General features: G+C 40.2%; 1 protein-coding gene across 3 annotated transcripts in view; it reads right to left on the reverse strand.

The window, feature by feature from the left end:
* Nucleotides 1-11,818, reverse strand: part of LOC123500032 (galanin receptor type 2-like) — a 120,792-nt gene extending 108,974 nt beyond the window's left edge. For all 3 annotated transcript variants that reach the window (XM_045248646.1, XM_045248647.1, XM_045248645.1), the window contains exon 1: nt 11,543-11,818. The gene's annotated coding sequence lies outside the window, so the exon portion shown is untranslated. The remainder of the gene's footprint in view (nt 1-11,542) is intronic.
* Nucleotides 11,819-18,209: the final 6,391 nt, after the last annotated feature.

An 18,209-nucleotide genomic window follows, 5' to 3' on the forward strand; every position in this document is an offset into this window, starting at 1 on the left:
GAGAAAGTCAGGAAAGAAAGAATGAAAGGAATGGACGAAACGATAGATGGAGGAGAGAGTAAGAGAAGAAGGGAAAGATGGATAAGTGAGAAACTAAAAAAAAAAAAAAAAAAAACAATAAAAAGAGGGAAAAGATGGGAAGAACCAGTGAAGAAATAAAAAAAAAAATGAAAAGCAGGAAGTATGTGAAGAAAAGGAAACAAGAAAAACAGAAGGAAGCGAAACTATGGACAAGAAAAAAGAGAATCATAGAAAACAAAAGAAAAGAAAGGAAAACGAAGGAGGAAATGGCACAGGCAATGAAGCAAAGACGTGAGGAGAGAAAAGGAGGCTAAGATAGAATGAAAGGAGGAAGAGGAGGAAGAGAAGGAGGAGGAGGAGGAGGAGGAGGAGGAGGAGGAGGAGGTTTATATAAAGAATAAGAGAGAAGTGAAGTAAAGGAAGAAGGGTAATGATGTAGGGGATGAGACGAGGGGATGTAGGGGATGAGACGAGGGAGAGAGAGAAAGGTGTCAAGAGAGAGAGAGAGAGAGAGAGAGAGAGAGAGAGAGAGAGAGAGAGAGAGAGAGAGAGAGAGAGAGAGAGAGAGAGAGAGAGAGAGAGAGAGAGAGAGAGAGAGAGAGAGAGAGAGAGAGAGAGAGAGAGAGAGAGAGAGAGAGAGAGAGAGAGAGAGAGAGAGAGAGAGAGAGAGAGAGAGAGAGAGAGAGAGAGAGAGAGAGAGAGAGAGAGAGAGAGAGAGAGAGAGAGAGAGAGAGAGAGAGAGAGAGAGAGAGAGAGAGAGAGAGAGAGAGAGAGAGAGAGAGAGAGAGGATAATAACGGTAAATAAAAACAGTGTCCCGTTATCCAATTATCATTATTTTTCAACTCCTGTTTATTATCACGTAGATCCTTACACGAATTTTTCTTTCCGTTCTTTCACAGGAGAGTTTTTAATTTGTCCTTTTCTTTCATCTTTTATTTGTCCTTTCATTCTAAAGTTACAAAAGAATGAAAAAAAAAAAAGATCAACGAAAAATCCCGAGTATAGAATTTAGGATTTGCTCTTTTTGACACAATGCAATACTAATTTCTGAAAGTGAAAGCAATTAAGTAAGAAAAGCAAATATTGTGTTCTACCGCTGGTTAGAGCAATTTTAACTTTTGACGGTTATAAGGAAGAGAGGCAGGGAGGGAGGCAGCGAGGAAGGTAGGGAGGGAGAGCGGGAATAAATGAATGAAGGAGAGAGGATGTGGTGAGAAGGGAGAGCTAAAACATGGAAGGGAAGAACATGCAAGAAGAAAGAAAGGGAAATGTATACAATGAGTGAAGGGAGCAAAGACAAGCAAAAACAAAATTAGCAATAAAAGAAAAAAGAGTGAAGGAAAGAAGGAAGCGAGAAAGAGAAGGATAAAAAAACAAAAACGAATAAAGGAACAAAGTAAAAAAAAAAAAGTAAGAAACACGAAAAGAAAGAAAAGAAAGAAAGAAAGAAAGAAAAAAAGAAAAAGAAAGAAAGTAAGAGAAGAGAAGAGAAACAGCATGGATCCTTACACAAAGTTTTAAAACGAAGAGGAAGAGAAGAAATAAAACTCGTGAAGCTTCAGATACACAGAATCGGTTGTACAGGAAACAAAAACAAAAAAAAACAACAACACATCGATAAAGAGAGAAAAAAAAAAAAAAAATAAAAACAGAAAAAAAACATGTCAGACAAAATGAAAAAATGAGAACAAGGAGAAAAGTTAGGAAAGTGAAGGTAAAATATGCAGAATGTAGAATTGGCGTTCAGAGGGAGGAAAGGAGAGGCAAGGAGTGAGGGAAGGGAAAATGGAGAGGTAATGTGAGGGAAATGGAGGGGAAGAAGGAAGAAAGATACGCGTGGGGGGAAAATTATGATAACAACACATGGAGTAGAGATGGTGAATTTGGAATGATGGGAGAGCAAGTGAGGAGCTGATAGAAGTAGAGAGAGAGAGAGAGAGAGAGAGAGAGAGAGAGAGAGAGAGAGAGAGAGAGAGAGAGAGAGAGAGAGAGAGAGAGAGAGAGAGAGAGAGAGAGAGAGAGAGAGAGAGAGAGAGAGAGAGAGAGAGAGAGAGAGAGAGAGAGAGAGAGAGAGAGAGAGAATTAGAGAAGATTGGGAGGGTAAGTATAGGGAGGAAGGGAGGAGAACGGAGAGGAAAAAAGTGAAAAAAAAAAGGATGGGAGAAAAGTGGAGGTATTATTATCCTGGAATTTGGCGCGAAAAAATTATATAACAATGTCTATGATCTTCAGTGACCGTTCCCCCATTTTCTTTTTCTTGACGAAGGTTGCGAGGAAATGTTGATTTTGTACCTTTTTTCTTTTCTATAGCTACTTTGATAATTTTTCCTAAGATCGACAGGGAACTAAGTGTCATCTCATCTAAGTGTCAAGTCTTGTGTTTTCTTCTAAATTTTCCCAGACCACGAAGAGATCTAAGCTTATCTTCACTTATCTTTTTAACGTCCTCTCGCCTTTCAAATTTATTCTGCAAGTGCAAGATCAAATCTAGTACCAACATTTACTAACCCTTACCAAAACCACATCCATTCGCGAGACTTCCTTAACAACGACAAAACAATGAATGATGGAAAGCTGCCAATCAAACATTTCGAACATAATCATCGCCCCGGAAGTTGTCAGGCCTGTTGATCTGCTTTAATTTACCTGGCAGGGACTTCGGTAATAAGCGTGTTGATTACCCATTCAGGTGCTCAGTGAAGCTTGATTAGCCCATGCCATGTCCACTCCCACGGTGAGCTTCCTTTCCAACACATGAAAATGATAGGAAATAATTATTACAACTAATTCACGATGCTCTCAAGGACGCGCTACGTGGACAGAGAATGGTAGGAAATGTGTGTAAACCGATGAATGCGTGAATGAATAAATAGAACTTCCTTGGCTGCAACATTTCCAGGTTTAATTTTCTGTGGAATTCAAATAAGCGAGTAGAGAATAGAGAAATAGCAAATATATTTTCTTTTACTATCTTTCATTCTTTTGTTTGTTTCCCGGCGAGTAAACCAGTATAGAGGAATAATGAACATGTATCTTTACTATTTTCTTTTCTCGTTCTTTTTTTCTCTGGAATATAGATAACTAAGTAAAGAATAAAAAGATGCATTTACCTTTTTTTTTTTGCCTTCTATGGAATATGAATAACTGAGCAAAGAATAAAAAAAAAAAAAAGATACATTGCCTTTAGTAGTTTTCTTCATTCTTCTTATACTTTTGTGGAACGTAAAGAAGGGAGAGCCAAAGTGAATACAGGTATTTTTACTATTTTTTTTCTTTAATAAATACATGCGCTTTTTCATAGTTTTCATATTCTTTTCTTTTCTGCAGTATGTAAGTAACTGAGTAAAGATCTCAATAAAAGTGATAGAAGGAAAGCTCAAGGGAAAATGTTTCGTTTTTCCTAACAACTCTCCGGCTGAAAATACGAATTACCCAATGGAAATGAGGTACAGGAGAAAAACAGGAAAAAAAAAGATAATTACTTCTATTTTCGTTTGTCTGTTTATGCACCTGATGCTTACAAGGCAAACAACTTCAGGAATTACCAACTCATCCATTCAAACACACACACACACACACACACACACACACACACACACACACACACACACACACACACACACACACACACACACTCAACAAAGGAGCGTTCGAATAACTGAAATACAAGACGACTGGTGTACAATAACGCAACGAGGTACGTGTGTGTGTGTGTGTGTGTGTGTGTGTGTGTGTGTGTGTGTGTGTGTGTGTGTGTGTGTGTGTGTGTGTGTGTGTGTGTGTGTGTGTGTGTGTGTGTGTGTGTGTGTGTGTGTGTGTGTGTGTGTGTGTGTGTGTGTGTGTGTGTGTGTGTGTGTGCATCATAAGTGTTAAGCAAAGGAAAGTCTTTCTCTGAATATCAGCCACAATATTTGAGAGGCAACACTTCCAGCAGTAAGACCACCTCCTTATATACAGTGTTTGTGTCTGCGTCTTTTATTAAAAAGAGATACAACAGTCAGGAAAACGCAATATTTAAAATGCATTGTGGAATTTCAAGACGTACTGTGTGGTTCTGAAGAGAGGAGGAGAGATGGCAAAGGACGCCTCTCAGGTATGAAGGAGCTCGCTTGTGAGGAAAGCAGAGAAAGTGTATACGTTCCCTCAAAGAAAAAAAAGTCTATTCATCGAGGAGGAGGGAATTCTTTACTTCTTTGAATTTCCACGAAAAGAATGAATTTTTTTTCAATCTGCAGTCAATCTGTTTGTTTGGAATATTTTGAAATCTCCATAAAAGATGAAAGTAATTTTCTTTGTAAATAGCAAAGAATCTAGTTAGAGATACTGCTCTCTATCTCTTTATTTTGTAGCATCTTTCGGAAATCATCTGCATTCTCTACGTTAAGGGATTCTGATTTTTTTTATTCTCTTCTAAATAGCTACTAAGGAAAGTCATTAACCTTACTTCTGTTTTTGAATTCGTGAAAACAATATGAGGACGTAAATGTAACATACTCTTTCTTACCGTCTGGCATCGGTTATGGAAAATAATAATTCACTAATAAAAAGTCTTTGCTTGCTTGCACACTTAAAAAAAACAACCCTACAGTACATCGGCTTTGATTTACACAGACAGATTTTTCAAGGTTCCCCAGAGATTTATTGGAGCATCAACGGGTGAAGAGGGGCGTGAGTAGCTCCAGGTGTCAATATTTACTGGTAGCATCCGTTGTGCCTCGCCTCCTCCCCTGCGGATACACGGAACACGATACGGAGAGAGTGGGAGAGATCTTCAGTATTTTCTATTTGCTGTTGGTGTTTCCCTTGAGTAGCTTGATGTTTTGAAAGTACACGTAGGAAATACAAGGATGAGATCCTGAGCAGCTGAATGAATGATTAGTTAATAGCTTATTTCTTGTCAGATATTGCTGCCACACACTGAACTTCTTTTCCCTGGTTGTTTCCCGAGTGGCTTTGATGTTTGAAGTACTTCAGGATATTGGAAATTGTGTGTGTGCTAATTGATTAATTAATCTTTTGTCTTTGGTAAAGTTGCTGTAACACATACTAGTTCAGGCTCTGTGATTTCTTTTGCTGTTAATGATTTTTTGGCGGCGGTTGTTGTTGAAGTGTACCGGCGCACAACAACAACAAGTACAAGAGAAAGATCCTGACTCGTTGAATAAATAATTTGTTGCCCTCATTATTTGAAGTGGGTATTTCCTGCAACAAGACTCACCGCACACTATGGTCGCTCTTTTCTGTTGGGCTTTTCCTTGAGTGTTGTATGTTCGTTATGTTGAAGCGCACCGAATCTGTATATGAAAACTCCTTAATTGCTCAATGGTTCACTGTTTTTATAAGAATATTTCTTATACACTAAAATCCTATTTTTTACTGAATTATTAGCTAGCAGTATCAGCAGACGAAGTACACGTTAGCAATACCTTCTTTGTCGTTTTGCAATAAAGGCGTCCACAAAACACCTTTCCCTTTTCTACTGATGTTCTCCTTGAGTGAATTGATCTTAAAGGACGCTATTGGACTGCAAACGAGAGGCATTGAGATGAAGAATTTTTCAAGTTGATCTGTTTTCGAATCTTTTCCATACAAGATGAAAGTTTATCGTGTTTTCTCTTCTGTTTGGTGTTTTCCCATCAATTTTTAGCTTGCAAGTCGATTTGGAATCATATTTTGTAAGGAGATTGTCAGCGGATCAGAAGACTTAGAGGCTGAGGGAAAACGCAACACACAATGGGGAAGGGGTGCGGCAAGCTAAACGGTGAATGTACCTCGCAGGCTCACTTACGGTACATCAGCCTCACAGAAACAAATGAAATGGAATAAGAAGAATACTCCTGCAGAACGCAAGCAAGGTTTCCAGTATTTTTTATGGAAATATTTGTTACACCTCCCTTTGTCTGTCTGTCAGTCTGTTTGTCTCTCTCTGTCTGTTTGACTGTGTCGTCCTACCTATTTCTATCTCTATTTCATGTCTTTCAAACACATGATATTTTGATACACACCTTTACATAGATTCTCTCTCTCTCTCTCTCTCTTCGTCCCTCGGTCTGTGGAAGTTACCCATTCAAAGTCTGCAAGTTTGTGGTCGATTAGTGTTAGTTACGGCGCCGCTGGGAGGACCTCTACTGCCGCGTGGTTAATGACGCCAAAATTGCAGGACCATCGTCAGTTTTGTCCCGTGATGGCAGGTATTAGGCTCATTATGCCCGGTAGCCATGACACCTGCTGCTCCCACACACCTCAGGGCTCTCTCTCTCTCTCTCTCTCTCTGTCTGTCTGTCTGTCTGTCTGTCTGTCTGTCTGTCTGTCTCTCTCTCTCTGTGTCTGTTTGTCTGTCTGTCTGTCTGTCTGTCTATCTGTTTGTCTGTCTGTCTGTCTGTTTCTCTCTCTCTCTCTCTCTCTCTCTCTGTCTGTCTGTCTGTCTCTCTCTTTGTGTGTGTTTGAGAGCTAAGGGGGTACAAAATGAATGTAATAGGAAATGAACGTGGAGATAGAAATGATTATGTAATGTCTTCATTGTAGAAGTTTTCAGACCTCTTAGCATAATTCTCTTTCTTGTCTGGCCATCTAAGTAGAAGTGCCTCTCTGTCTGTCTGTCTGTCTGGCTGTCTGTCTGTCTGTCTGTCTGTCTGTCTGTCTGGATCTCTGTTTCTTTACATCAATATCTGTGTTTAACAATTTGCCTGTCTATGAAGTCGGTCTGTCTGTCTGTATTTGTCTGCTTATCTATTGATTGTCTTTCTATCTGTCTATCAATTTCATTCTTTATATGTCTGTCTGCCTATTATGTGTATTTATTTGCTGTCTGGCTGTTCATTTGTCTATTTTTCTGTCTGTCTACCTGTATATTTATCTTCCTGTATGCATGTCTGTTTGTCTGTCTGTCTGTTTGTCTGCTTGCTTGTCAGTCTCGTAATCAGTCAATTCTGAGCGCTCACGTCCCCCACCGCTCGAGTTGCTCTCAATGACACTTTTAATTTCGAATAGCGGGAGTCTTGCCTTTCACGACTTCTCATGCAGCAAAAGGTCAGCCGCAGGACAGCGAGGCGTGGCTGGAGTCGCTTCTTACGTAACGAGGGAAGGACCTCAGCGCCGGAGGAGAGTAATACATATATCCCTTAACTGAGCGAATGAATAAGCGAGTGGATGGATGACAATAGCCACTTACATTTTACTTCACGACGTTTGATACTGACTCGTTGTAAATGTTCCCTCTTCCACTAAAACGTGAGAAAAGTTGTGAAATAGTAGGAATTTAAGGCTAATTTCTTCCTTGCCAATTTTCGATGATGTTCAGTTATTGGTAGATGCTGTTGTTTAATCGAAAATATAATGATAGATGGGAAATACTACAAGTGTTTCTAAGAGTGTTTGGCATTGTACGTGAGGCACATCAGTTGATCCCTGGTAGTAATTCAATACTTAGGCCTGAGTTTAAGTGCTCTCGTGTGGGCAAAAATATTATGGTACTTCTAGCCAAACTTCCTACCGTCTAATATCAACTACTTGTACTTTCAACAGATCAAGTGAAATTACTAAAATGCTCGGCTGTTTTCATGAAGCTGGTGAGAGCTCAGCAACGATTCATTATCATTAAGGAGAGAAAAAAAATATACCTTTCGAGAGAACTTGACTCAGCATCTAAATCATGTCAGTGGTTCGTCAAATTTTAACTATTTTCTATAGGATCCAGTGAACGTTAGTGAGTCTCCAAGAGTGCGTTCATTACTTTCCTGATAGTTGACTCCTTCAATACTGGGACGCATTTTTATCATGAGATTTGTGTACGATTAGACGATTTCATTGACATTAGCAAAGGTCTAAGGGAGTCAGAAGATTAATGGCCAGAGTCTTCACTATTTCAATCCCTTACTTAAGTTTATGAATCTCTATAAAATCACCAAATAGTAAGTAAAATAAATGTGAAAATGCGTCATGGTAGTGAAGAGCTAAATAAAAGAATTCTGCATCAGCGAAACAAAGATTATCCATGAGAACGTGAATATTAATCTCAGTTCTTTGAAAATACATCTGAGAGAACAAAGAGTTTAGAAATGCAAGCCTGTAACAAACACAACTAAATAACACTATTAACATTCAACGATACTTTCTCTACATGAACGATATCACGGATTTAATCAGTAATATAATGGTGTGAGGTAAGATGCGAATTGTATGAGTGAGTCTTGTCCTGAGAAGTGAGTGAGTCTTGCCCTGAGAGATGAGCGAGTCTTATCCTGGTCCCTGTGAGGTCAGTGGGTCTCCAGGGCGGGACAAAAAACCACATCTGGGCGGAGCTTGGTAACGGAAAGCAGGCCACCAAAAGGGAAGATTTGTGATCCTCTAATTATTTCTCTCTCTCTCTCTCTCTCTCTCTCTCTCTCTCTCTCACGTAACGATATCAACTTTTCATTCTCTCAGGCAATTAATCTAAAACTTAATATATTTGTGTCAAAACTAAGCTATGCAAGTTAAAGGAGACTATTGTGGAAATCAGTTCTTTCCCTCACTCACTTCTTCGAACACACACACACACACACACACACACACACACACACACACACACACACACACACACACACACACACACACACACGCGTAAAGTTAAAGGTTAATTTCATCACCGTGAAACTTGCAACACGGTAATGTCACAGAACATGTTCGTCACAAATACAAACAGAATAAATGGAGCAATTTCAGCTACACAAATGAACTGTATTCCCAAACGTTCATTCGTCTCCATTTGTGCAGAGTTTAACAAGCTCTAATGGCAATAGGTGGTGATCGCAAACAGATTTTCGTGATTCTACCGAGAGTTCAATCAAGATTCTGTACTCAAAATGAAAAAAACAAAACAAAAAAACAAAAAAACATGCATGATGACCTGATTGATGACCTATGCGTGGCCTGTAATAGATAATAGGTTGAAATAAGAAATAATGGGTTAAAGCTTGATAAAGTTAGATAAAAGAAATAGGAAAATTGGTCTTCAAATAATGGTACACGAATGTAAGAGGCTCAGTAATCACGTTAGTGCTGAACAATGAAACAGTTTTATAAGAAGATTAGACCTATTTATGGATAGTGACAACAATTGGATGTATGTAGATGTGTTTCATACGGGGACTGCCACGTGTCGATCTGAGGGCTTACTGTAACTTCTATACTTTTTCCATTATGATCGCAAATGCCTCTATGGAGAAACCCAGGCGATTAAAAGTTACAAGCTTATCTACTGCTTACGTGAAGGGAACAACTGACCACAACCCAAAGCCACAATGAAATACGAACATCACACACACACACACACACACACACACACACACACACACACACACACACGTTTACTCACTTCACGCACGTTCCAAGAGGCAAAATGAAATTACCTCTAGTGTTTTGCAGCGAGAGTAAAATAATGTGAAAAAATGGAAAAGTTATGAAATATTGGTGTTTGTGAAGAGAAAAATATATCAGTCGTTTGTAAAAGAGGAGACAGAAGAATGGGTATTTAGGTCTTCATCCCTCAAAGAGATGAAAAGCCGAGGAGGAGTGTGAAGATTTAGTAGAGGAGGAAAAATAAAGGCCAGAGAGAGGGAGGAAGTAAAAGGCAGAAGAAAAAGAAGAAGAAGAAGAACAAGAAGAACAAGAACAAGAACAAGAAAAACAAGAAGAACAAGAAAAAAACAAGGAGTATAAAATGAAGAAGAAGAAGCAGAAGAAGAAGAATAAGAATAAGAAGAAGAAGAAGAAGAAGAAGAAGAAGAAGAAGAAGAAGAAGAAGAAGAAGAAGAAGAAGAAAAGAAGAAGAAGAAGAAGAAGAAGAAGAAGAAGAAGAAGAAGAAGAAGAAGAAGAAGAAGAAGAAGAAGAAGAACAACGACAACAAGAACAAGGACAAGAAAAGAAATAGAAGAATATGAATAAGAAGAACAAGAACAGGAAGGAGTATACAAAAGAAGAAGAAGAAGAAGAAGAAGAAGAAGAAGAAGAAGAAGAAGAAGAAGAAGAAGAAGAAGAAGAAGAACAACGACAACAAGAACAAGGACAAGAAAAGAAATAGAAGAATAAAAAGAACAAGAACAGGAAGAAAGAAGAAGAAGAAGAAGAAGAAGAATAATAAGAAGAATAATAAGAAGAAGAAGAAGAAGAAGAAGACGATGAATAATAATAAGAATAAGAATAAGAATAAGAAGAAGGAGAATAAGAAGAACAAGAAGGAGTAAAGAAGAAGAAGTAAAAGAAGAAGTAAAAGAAGAAGAAGAAACAGAAGCAGAAGAAGGAGAAAAAGAAGACGAAAAGAATAATAACAATAATGCTAATAACAATAAGAAAAAAAGAAGAAGAAAAACAGGAACACGAATAAAAAAATCAACAAAAGGAAAAAAAAACACAAAAAACAATCTTTGAAGAAAAATGAAAAGAAAAAAAATATACTGAACTTCAAGAACACCAACAAATATCAATGAAGGATAAAGAATCGGTCTATTTATCTTTTGGTCACAGGAAGGAGATCAACATTCATCATTCAAGGCCAACGCTCAGATTTCCGTGGCTCGCGCGTATAGATTTTCGTCCCCTTGGGTAAAAAAAAGAAGCTTAGCCAAGTGATACACAGCCCCCTCTTATCGGCCAACACACAAACACTCTCAGCTGTAATCCACTCACTCAAGAGCCGACACCTTCCTACTTGCGGTCTGCCGACTGGGCATAAACAGATAAAATACGCAATAAGTATCTCGGAACTTGTGCAAAAGTCCTGATACGATTTAGGGATAAAGAGAATACTGAAAGAAACGGAGAAGGGAGAAAGGGGAAATAATCACTGACTCAATGGAAAAGCTAAGTTTCAATTCAAAAAGCAAAATAAATGGCAGTGATTTGTGAAGAGATGAAAACAGTGTATGTATCCGATTTACTCCGCCAAACAATAAAGGTAAGAAGGAGAGGGAAGCATTTCAAAACTCAACGAAAAGACAAGATGCAATTATAAACAATATAAATACTACAAGATCACATAAAATGAAAATAATATAAAACAATCTGCTGTATAAATCAGGGAGAGTAATGTGGGAAAAACTACCGCACGTAAACATCAAGGCAAGGGCCACGGTATGATGTAGTCAAAAAAAATTTTACCCATTGGCAGAAAATTGAAAATTAATGAGCCAGCACTTTACGGCAATAGGTTGCCACACCAGCCAGTGACAACAGATGAGGTGCGCCCGCCGCTGGGGAGTCACCCGGCCCTGGCCTGTCACTCAAGCCATACATGATGGGTAATTACAAGCGACGCCTTGGTGCAGGGAGGGCCGCAACTCACAGTTCGGAAGGCAATCAAGAGTGGACACCGGTGCCTCGCAGATGTGAATTCCAAGTGTGTATGAATTTTCAGGTGTGTCTTGAGCCTCCAGGTGTGTGTCGGTGCAGCCAGACGCGCACACAATTACAACTCCTTCAGTGCGAGACTAAAAGTCATAAACTTGAGACAAACAAACGTAAAACTGTTTGCCAAACTTACTATTTTCTATATATTCAATTTTGAGAACATCTTGAGTGAGGATCAAAAGCTAAAGTCACTTGGATAAGTTTTCACTGGTTACAGAGAAGGCAAGCCCACGTCCTCTTCTGGCGACAGCGAGAGAATCACTGACGAGGCAGCCTGTAGGACGGCGGTTGTGGGAGGAGCTTGGCTGGCCACGCCCACCTCCTCCCACCTCACCTGTCACGCCTCTTCCCACGGCCTCACGCTTTATTATAACAAATGCCTCGGTAATCTGTCCTCAGCATCCACTTATCGCACGTCATTTTATTACTCATGTCTGGATCGTTGACTTTAAACACGGAAGAGATAGACCTTTCACTTATTCATTCATGTACGCAGAACAACGATTCCTTTGAACCTGTTGCACTTTTGTGAATGGAACCAGATTTACGTAGTTGACAGCAGTGGCTCTCCCTTTTCCCGTCTCCCTTCCAGCATCTCCTTCCATACATGAATGAAAGGAGGAAAAGTAAAATTTCTCGGATAATTTCAGGAATCGTTTTTACACCGCATGGACATTTCTGCAATAATATGAATGCAGTTGGAGGCTTGAGTGGTCGCACCACAACAACGCCCAGAACTTAGTAACCACTCATTCACTTTAAGAGGGACCTAAACATTCAAGAGTCAAAAGGTAGGAGCTTACTCGTATTTCAGATCATAACAGTACAGGAGATGCTGCTGATGCTGAAAGAAAACTATTGAAGATGGAAGGAGAGAGAGAGAGAGAGAGAGAGAGAGAGAGAGAGAGAGAGAGAGAGAGAGAGAGAGAGAGAGAGAGAGAGAGAGAGAGAGAGAGAGAGAGAGAGAGAGAGAGAGAGAGAGAGAGAGAGAGAGAGAGAGAGACTATGAAAACGAATGAGAGATGGAAAGCTAATGAGAAAGTATGATAAACAAGTATTGGTGAAAGAATGATACGAATGGAAAGGAAGCACACAACACAATAAAGAAAATAGTGAGGGGAGGCTATCGGGTGAAAATATCAAATAACAGAAAGTGTAAAAGACACAAAGCGAGATCTCATCAAGGTTCCCCTTCTGATAATGAATCAAGTACAAAAAAAAAATAATAAAATAAAATAAAACAAGAAAAACGAGAAGTGGAGAAGAAAAGTAATGAGATGGTGAAGATTATTGTTATCAAACCCGATCCTTCATTCCACCTCCGCAGAACATACCTTTGTTATCATTGTTATTGTTATTATTATTATTATTATTATTATTATTATTATTATTATTATTATTAGTATAACTATTATTATTGCAATTGTTGTTGTTATTGTTGGTGGTGGTGGTGGTGGTGTTATTATTAGTATTATTAATACAAAAACAATTGCTGCTTCTGTTATTGCTGCTACTGCTGCTGCTACTGCTTCTGCTACTACTTCTACTACTACTACTACTACTACTACTACTACTACTACTACTACTATTACTATTACTACTACTACTACTACTACTACTACTACTACTTCTACTGATGCTGCTGCTGCTGTTGCTGCTGCTGTTGCTGCTGCAGATGCTGCTGCTGCTACTACTACTACTACTATTACTACTACTACTACTACTACTACTACTACTACTACTACTACTACTACTACTGCTGCTGCTATTACTACTACTGCTTATATGAACCATGCATGCTTTGGGGTCCGAGGGGTCTCCAAGCGCACGGGTTCGAATCCTGTCCACGGTCCGAGTGTAGGTTGGGCTTTCTCACTCGGAGCAACGGTTTCCTAGCGGGTGGGCTTTGAGATAGGAGGTACCCCAAAAAGTATCCCATTTAGCCCATAAATTCCCGTGAAAAGCCCATATGGTATAAAAAAAAAATGCTACTACCGCCATGGATGATAATACAACCACCACTACCATCGCATCTTGCTCCCTTTGCTACCATTATAAAATTCATCAAAGCGCCTTGACTAGTGAATCAAACAACGTCAGGAATATTGCACGAGAGTCCTTTCCACCTCTCTCTCTCTCTCTCTCTCTCTCTCTCTCTCTCTCTTGTGCCTACCTCTCTCTCCCGCTCATTCACGCCGGGTACCAATAAAGCCCTTTCCGCTGCCTCTCCTCTTTTGTCCTTTTGGTACCTGTTTTGTACCTCTTGCTGATCACATTACGAAATTTTGTCTGTCTGTCTGTCTGTCTGTCTCTCTCTCTCTCTCTCTCTCTCTCTCTCTCTCTCTCTCTCTCTCTCTCTCTCTCTCTCTCTCTCTCTCTCTCTCTCTCTCTCTCTCTCTCTCTTTCTGTGTGTGTGTGTGTGTGTGTGTGTGTGTGTGTGTGTGTGTGTGTGTGTGTGTGTGTGTGTTATGCTTGCCAATGGTAAGAAAATAATAAACAAAAGGGCCACTTAAAGTGCAAGTTCCCTAAAAGATAGAAAAGGGATTTAGCCAGAAGACAGGGACAAATGTCTTGACACTTCTCTCTTATAAAGAAGTCAAGTCGTAGGAAGATGGAAATACAGAAGCAGATAGGAACTTCCTGAGTTTACCAGAGAACGGTATGAATGATTGGGAATACTGATTAACTTTGGTATTAAAGAGTTGGACACAATAGGGATGAGAGGAAGAAGAAAGCCTTGTACAGCGAAGCCGCAGGAGGAATGGAGGCATGCAGTTAGCAAGATCAGTAGAGCAGTTAGCATGAAAATAGCGATAAAAGATAGAAGAGATGCAACATTTCGGCGGTGAGAAAGAGGCTGAAGACAGTTAGAGGAGGGGAGTTCATGAGACGAATGTGTGTGTGTGTGTGTGTGTGTGTGTGTGTGTGTGTGTGTGTGTGTGTGTGTGTGTGTGTGTGTGTGTGTGTGTGTGTGTGTGTGTTCTTGCCTTTCCTATCTCTCTTCTCTTCTTTCCTATCCTCTCTTGTTTTCTTACCTATAATTCTCCTTTCCTCTCCTCCCCTCTCCCCTCGCTATTCTCTGTCTCTCGCCTGTCACCTACATCAGAAGACACTAAAATTTGTATCTTACGAGGCTGAACAAGATGAGTTTCTTTTTCTCGAGGAACGAAAGGCAGCCATTTGACGTGATTAGATCGAGGGTGGCAAGAAACAGTCTAAGGGATACGTGAGGCGATAAATTCCCTGCCAGAATTATATACGAGTCCAACTACAGGGAGGCAGACCATCACCTGTATCCCTCTGTAGCATAAAGGCCGAGTTCTGTGTTCTAAATGGCGGGAAAAAAGGAAGGAAGCGAGGAAGGGAGAGGGACTTGTGGATCGCTACGCTTCCTTCTGGCCACATCCGAAAGGGAAGGGGAAGAGAGAGGAAGGGAGGAGATGTTTCAGTAAAAGGGGATTTTTGGAGGATAGGAGAAGAGGGCGCTGGGAAGCAAGTGAGGGAGAGAAAATATGAAAAGGAGAGGAAAAGAGTGAGGATAGGAAGGGAAAGCAAGGTGGGAGAGTTAGAAAGGATGAGGAAAATTATGGAAAAAGGAAAGAAGTATGAAAAGCGACAAGATGATGAAAAGAAAAGGAAGAAAAAAGTATAGAGAGAAGAGAAGATGAAAAAGATACAGAAAGAGAAAGAAAGACGCAAGAGGGCAGGGTAAAGGGAATAGGAAAAAAGGAAAAAAAATAAGTACGAATATGAGAGAGGATAAGGAGGATAAGAGAGAAAAAGAAAAAGAAAACATTACAACAAGGATGAAGTAAGGAGAATGTGACAAAAAGAGAGAGAGAGAGAGAGAGAGAGAGAGAGAGAGAGAGAGAGAGAGAGAGAGAGAGAGAGAGAGAGAGAGAGAGAGAGAGAGAGAGAGAGAGAGAGAGAGAGAGAGAGAGAGAGAGAGAGAGAGAGAGAGAGAGAGAGAGAGAGAGAGAGAGAGAGAGAGAGAGAGACACAAGGGTAGGATAGGAAACGAGAACAAAACTTAGAAAAAAAAGAAGAAAAAGGAAGATGCACGTGTACAGAAAAAAAAGAGGAGAAAGAGAAAAAACAAACAATGAAATGGAGAAAACAAATAAAAACGAAAAAAAAAAAAAATGAAAATGAGAAAGGAAGCAAATGAGAAAAGCGAAAAACAGGGAGCATGGCTGGATAGAGATGATACGTGAATTTTGATGTGGTACAGAAATCCAGCGTGAGGAGGGGAGGGATGCAAACCAAGATGAATGGCAGAGTAATTAAAGGGTAGAGGGGAAGGCAAGACAAAATGAAAACATAGTGTATCCATTCATCCATCCATCTGTCTGTCTCTCTGCGGCCATCCCTTCACCATCCCTTCATTAACCTGTCAAGTCTATCTACTTCATATTTACCTGTCGCTGTATTTACCTGCTTTATTTTGTTGTTATTGTGCTTATTACTTGTGTTTTGGGAGAAATACTTGATACAAATAGGATAGATAGGATAGATGGATACAAAATTGTGTGTGTGTGTGTGTGTGTGTGTGTCATTCATCCACTTACTTCCATCCCACCTCTCTGTCTCAGTCACCTTCCCCATCTCCCCCCATCCCATATCCCCTCTTTGTATCTCCCCGTCCTCTCCCGGTTCACCCTTCTTTGTGTCCCCTGATTGGCCGATACCCTTCCCCAATAGCAAGCTCCCTGGCAATGGTCGTGGTGGTGGTGGTCGTGGTGGTGGTGGAGGTGGTCTCTATTGCCTCGGTTATCACTCTCTTCGCTCTCAAACTTTCCTTTAAAAATCTCCGCTTTGTGAGGAAGTAAATTCAGAGTTTTTTTTTGTTTTGTTTCATTTCTAACTGTTGTTTTTTGTTTGTGATGTTATATAATTGAGTTTTTTTTTAGTCTTCTCGAGTTACACTGAATTTGTGATTTTCTCTCTCTCTCTCTCTCTCTCTCTCTCTCTCTCTCTCTCTCTCTCTCTCTCTCACTGCACGGTTCGCGCGGAGCCAGCAATATGTGACCTTTTACAAAACCTCCCCTCCCAATATTTCTACGCTAGAGGTGAGAAATAGTTTTGGGATTTACAGTCTCGCGTTTCAACCTGTCACTTAGCGCAATGCTGCCCGCCACTCCCGCGCAGAGGTCACACGGGCGGTGCATCCCTCCACCCACTCATGGGCCCTGATCCTCTGTGTCCTCCTCTTCCTCTTCCTCTTCTTCCTCCTCCTCCTCCTTCTCCTCCTCCTCCTCCTCCTCCTCCTCCTCCTCCTCCTCCTCCTCCTCCTCCTCCTCCTCCTCCTCCTCCTCCTCCTCTTCCTCCTCCTCTCCTGCAATAACAAGAGAAATTGCGAACGATCAGAGCTAGGTTAATTAATAAGAAAATAATTCATGTGTACGTTGACATTCCGTTCCCATTGAGTTCCTGGGAGGGGGTAAGGAGGGGAAACAACACTTATAACTAACTCAATGTTGGATGAACGCTTCCTGATTCTCTCACCTGCCATGTTGTCAGGATGCGGCACGATGGTGACACGTGGCACTATGCATTGTTTTACCAGTCAGTCACAAACACATTAATTCGTGCTTATGATATACACCAGTTCATTAACACAAAGATATGGAGATGATTCTATCAATTACAGTAATTAGTGATAAAGGGGATAGCGAGCCCTGTGACGGTGCTGGACTATCAGGGCTGCGGTGCTACTCGTAATCACGGCCCTGCATGGACGGCCACGCCAGCAGCTCGCCGGCCGCTCACTGACTGTAAACAAGAGCACAGCACAAGTGCCGTAAACTGCGATGAATAGTCAGTATTCCCGACACAATTAAAGGTCATTAGAGACTGCAAAAAGGCTGCATAAATGCTGCACAAATATTATTGTGTCCCAATTCTAGCTTTTTATTACAGTTAACATGATTCGTGAAATACTCTACACTGAAATGTCACTGGCTAAAGGATCGCTCTTCATGGCCGCTAGAAAAAAAAAAAAAATAGTAAACTCAGCTCCCTCATTACTGTGTATAAATAACTGAGAAATGTTTCACTCGTTAATGACATTATTGTTACCTTGATGTGATCCTTAAAGTATTTTCTGTCTCTGTGTCTTTCCAAAGCTGTTGCGATACTATCAATATCAAAGAAAAAGCATCAGTTCGGGTACGAACGAATTCTGATGAATATATACTAAGAAGAAATCAATAAAGTTTTACATTATAAAAAAATAACGCAGAATATTTATCATTAGGTTGATTTCTTGACTCCCAATCCAGGTTAAGAGTATCTCTAAGTCCCACGCATTGTTCTGGATTACCCTTCCTGTAAAGTCTCAAGACGATAAACACATCAACCTCATCTCTCCGACACCCTCCACACTGCACCACCATCTTCAAAATTACTTTTTTTTTTTTTTCATATATTACTTATTCTGCTACACATTCTTTTTCGAACCATTTTGATTCCAAAACACCTTTCACTGCTCCTCAAGCCCTCTCCACCACACAGCATCTCTTCTTTCCACACCACACCACATCACTTCCTCCTCGTTCAGCTCCACAATGCTCCCTCACCACGACAGCCAAGGGTACCATCACTGACAGACAGCCTTCCCAAATGAACACATCTAAGTTAATCACGTTCACCTTCCTGCTAAGAATCGCCTGAACACGGACACTTAATCACGTTCCTGTACTGTCTGTATTCATCAATCTAGCATCTAGCACAAGAGGAGATTTACTTTTATCCATCTTCACCAAACAGCATCTATGATAAATAATTAGCAATTCAATCTA

The sequence above is a fragment of the Portunus trituberculatus genome, chromosome 50, assembly GCF_017591435.1.
Source record: "Portunus trituberculatus isolate SZX2019 chromosome 50, ASM1759143v1, whole genome shotgun sequence".
Classification (NCBI taxonomy): domain Eukaryota; kingdom Metazoa; phylum Arthropoda; class Malacostraca; order Decapoda; family Portunidae; genus Portunus; species Portunus trituberculatus.